Source organism: Pyrgilauda ruficollis, unplaced genomic scaffold (assembly GCF_017590135.1).
Source record: "Pyrgilauda ruficollis isolate IOZ18807 unplaced genomic scaffold, ASM1759013v1 scaffold144, whole genome shotgun sequence".
NCBI classification, from domain to species: domain Eukaryota; kingdom Metazoa; phylum Chordata; class Aves; order Passeriformes; family Passeridae; genus Pyrgilauda; species Pyrgilauda ruficollis.
In genome coordinates, this window is record NW_024512988.1 from 321,257 (window position 1) to 325,902 (window position 4,646).

Consider the following 4,646-nt stretch of genomic DNA (forward strand, 5'->3'; position numbering starts at 1 on the left):
CTGGGTTGGACTCCATGACCTTGAAGGTGATTCCAACCTGGTCATTCTGTGAATTCTGTGAATTCTGTGAGTGTGCAGACCACCCCCACTTCTTGCTGCCATTGGGGGAGTGAGTCCTTGAGCTGCTGAGCTTCTCTGGCAGTGCTGGCACCCCCCAAAACAGAATCCCCCTGTCAGACTGTGGGTGTTTCAAAGATTGATGCTGGCACAGTGTTGGCAGCACAGAACCAGGCAAAAATACCCAACCCCAGCACTGGGGAGGGATGTTTTTTGCTGGCTCTTTAAAAGCCTCTGTCAAGGAGATGAATGTGAAAGGTACACCAGAGCAGGTGTTCTCCTTCTAAAAATCCATCAGAGCAGCTTCTGTCCAAGGAGAGAGACCTCAAACAAAATCCAGCATCAGCAAACTCTGACAAACAATGTTTTCCAAGGAGAACTCAGACTTCCACCCAAGCCTGGCTCAGCCAAGCACAAAAAGCTCAGTCCTGGGGAAAAACTTTGCACTTATTCAGCAGAATTTCTTAAAAATATTCATTCCACAGAAGAGCATGGAATAAACAGCTGAGTGCTGATTCTCAAAATCCATAATTCCTCTACTATTTTTAATAGCATATATGCTCTCATTTGATCCTCTCTGCCAATGAACAGCTGATAATTAACCACAGAATCATAGAATGGCTTGGGTTGGAAAGAGCATCAAGTCCCATCCCATTCCGACTCTGCCATGGCAGGGACACCTCCCACTGTCCCAGGTGCTCCCAGCCCTGTCCAACCTGGCCTTGGGCACTTCCAGGGATCCAGGGGCAGCCACAGCTGCTCTGGGCACTCTGTGCCAGGGCCTGCCCACCCTCAGAGAGAATTTCACCCTAACATCTAATCTAAACCCACTCTCTTTCAGTTTAGAGCCAGCAATAAAAGCATATATTAAATAAAGCATGTATTGCCTGCAAGCCTGTGCATTCCAGAAAAAAAAATTGGTTGTTATCTCTTCAAACAACTGTCAGGCCAAATGTGTGCAGGGTCTGAAGCAGAATGTGAAGTTTTTCTCAGAGCTCTGTCTGTATGTCACTGCCACTACAATTATGTTCTGTCTGTAACAGCACTTGAACCATCACCAGACATTTTATTGAGCTCAGGCTTTTGAGATGTTTTCATTTAGAGTCAAAGGGTTTCTTTCTCCTGTGCAGTGCAGAGCCAAGTGAAAGAGAAAGAAAGGATGAGTGCAAATCACTTCAGCAGTGCAGCACAGATGAGTGGCTGTCCCTGCTCGGTTTGGATTGCAGGCTATTGGAATTCAGCGTTCCCATCGATTTTCCAACGTGCCCAAGCTGCATTCCCCATGTGGTATCGACTCAGCTGGGAAGCCATGAGGCAGAGACAGTTAAGAAAATATTTACAGCAGACTGAGCCCTACAGTAAATTAGTAATGAACTTGTTTGTCTGACCCATTTATTCATGACCCATAAGTGAGCTTCTGCTTTTTTCTGGAAATGTCTGCCCCCCACACACACACACACACAACCCCACAGTGGTGCTGCACAAGCCCCCAAAGGCAAAACAGACCCTCAGCTCCTCTATCAGAACACAACCTCAATTCCTCTATCAGAACAGACCCTCAGTTCCTCCATCAACTTTTCCATGTTCTGTAATGAACACAAGCAGAGAATTTGCATTGTGATCGTTCCTTCCAATCCCTTGATTAACTTCTACTCAGCCAAACGTGGGTGAGCTTCCTGCAGCTGAGCTGTAGAAGTTGAACATCTCCTCTGCTTTCCACTCGCTTTAGCCCTGGGAACAGCTCTCAGACAAGTTTACACAAGTTAACAATGTTCTGCTTCCTGCAAATGTAGAAGTGTAAAATCTAAATATTCTGTCAGGTAAAACAGACACTGTCTTCTACTCTGAGTGTTTAATTTCAGCTGTTTATAACTCTTCCTCACACTCACATCAAAGCACCCCCAGGACGGGCAGGGGAAGAGGGTTGCTTGTGATACAGCTTTTCTCATGTAAAGGCTTAGCATTACAAGGAAGTATTGAATGTAATGCACACACACGTTTAAATAAGTGTCTCTGAAGAAAATAAAACTTGTTAAGCTCATCCCACCCTTTATACTTTTACAGGACCTCTGAAAACTGTTTGATGCTCCGTGGGTCCCTTTCTCAGTGACCTGACACCTCTCTAAAGTGCCAAGATTTTATGAACAGCAGCTGCACTTGCCCATGTTGCTTCCAAACCCACAAAGATTTCAGAAATAAATGAGGATTCATCAAAAGCAACATTTTCCCTCGAAGGCTGTTTCCTCTAAACCAAAAGAACACAGACACTTCTTCCCAAATGCCTTGTCTAAGCCTTTCACCAGCACAAAGGCCAGATTCCAGGAGGAATCCATTGAATCATGTAACATTTTGGGTTGGAAGAGACTTTAAAGCTCGTCTTGTTCCACCCCTGCCATGGCAGGGACACCTTCCACTGTCCCAGGCTGCTCCAGCCCCAGTGTCCATCCTGGCCTTGGGCACTGCCAGGGATCCAGGGGCAGCCACAGCTTCTCACAGGAGCAGCTGATCCAAGAGATCATGTGAGACTTTAAAATGTGGTAGAAGCAGAGAAATAACTGGATGCAAAGCAGCAGAGAATCAAGATTCATTCATCCTGTGCTCACAAGATCCTTTACCCAGCTGCCTCTCTGACTCCAGAGCACATCCTTTCCTACCCAGCCCAACACTCCAATCCCTCAGCTGGCACCAGTGACCTGCCAGAGCAGGAGAGCCCTCAGCTCATGGAGGGGTTGAGCAAGGCTTTCCTCCTTAAATCTGTGCCTCCAACCACTGCTGAGGGAGGAGGGCTCACCTCCGAGCACAACAATGCCCTGGGATCCGACATTCCTCCGTGCACTGCTGCCACACCTTCTCCAAAAGCTGAACTGGTGTTTGTTTGGGTGACATGGGAACGTCAGGAAGAGCAGACAAGCTCCTGCTCCTTCCCAGGGATCCCAGCCTGCTAACATCAGCCTGCTGGGGTGAGCTCAGGAGGAGCCAGAATGTGGGACAAGAGGAGGATTCCTTCAAGACAGAAATTAGTGCTGGTGATACAGATTAAGTACAAACACAATGCTTTGTTGATTACTGCGTCCAAAGGAGCTTTTAAGAAAAAAACAGGCAGTTTTATTAGAAGACAGTTTTAAGAAAAAACAGGCGGTTCTTGCCAAGAAATACTCTTAGAGATGCTCAACACAAGTGTGCACTAACTTTTATGTAAAGAAAAGAAAAATCCTATCATTTTATAGCTCTCATCTGATGCTGTTTGCTGCAGTCACAATGGGCTCTACGGCTCTTTCCAATTTTCCAGCACAAAGTCCTAATCTGAGGATGTCCTAATGAGGCCAGAGAAATGCTCAGCACTGGCACAGCCTGGCAGTTCTGCCGTGGACCCTGAGGCTCTGGCCAAATCCCCAGGTCAAGGTTTGCATCCGAAAAAACTCCCCCTGTGTAAATGAAGACACACTTTGGCCTGTGGCTGCCACCATGTGCAAAAGCATTTTTCTTGGAGAAAAACAAAGCAATCTGCATAATCCTGGCAAATGGGAAAGGCAATTTCAGCAGTCACATCCAGCATTTTGTGCTGCAATTTCCTAAAGGATATTCCAGGCAATTTTAAACACACATCACCTCCAAGAATCAGTCTAGCACTGAAGCCACTTTGGCTCTGTGGGGAAGGAATTTAAGGTTTTTCTGCTGGTGCTAATGAAACACGAGGATGGGGTGCTCCAGGTCCAGAAAGCAGCACATCCCCGTGGCAGAGAACTTGATTATCTCAAGGCTTCTCTGCCTCCTTGCTCTTCTCCTTTACATACTGCCTTCCACACATCTTTCCCAAAGGATTTAAGGACCAGTCTCTCCAGCTGGCTGCCCTCTCCTGGATGGAATCAAAAAGTGTTTGATTACTTCCACTTAGATAAAATGCAGTGATCTGCTTTTAATTTTTTTTTTCCTTGGGTCTGTGTAATCACAAAGGTTCCACTGTGCCAGAACAAGAACTATGAAATTCTAAGGGGCTGCTTCATAATCCTCAACGAGTTGCCAACTTTTTTTGAGAGTAGAGTTTTTAGCCAAATTGCCTTTTTTATATATATTTTTACAAAGTTCTAAATTTTTACATTTCTTTCCTGTATTTACCATTGCCTAAATCCCACTGCTGTTCCCCTGTAAACTACTTAATCCCTCTCCTCAAACACGCTGGAAAACATTCCCATATCTCTTTGTTGCTGAAGGTAAGCGTGTTAAACACAGAATATTTCAGTAGGAAGGATTCTTATATAATCTTTTCCTCAAGTCAGGGTCAAATATTTCTTTGCTACTCTCACCCAGCGCCTGGCTGACCCCAGCTACAGCCAGCTGATAATGGGGACCGCACGGTTTTGGTACCAGTCCACTCCTTCCCCAGTTAACCACTGGCGTTCCTACAGGTTTGTTTCCCACTCCTGAGCCGAGCAAAGGGCTCTGGAGATGATTTTCCCAAGGACCCACTCAGCAGGGAGCTGGGAGTTTCCCTCCGGGAGCCCTCATCTTTAAATCGAGGGCAAGGATTAGGATGCGGAGAGGAAGGGCAGGACAGACGCCCCTCGCAGAGGGATTCAGTCGCTGCCGGA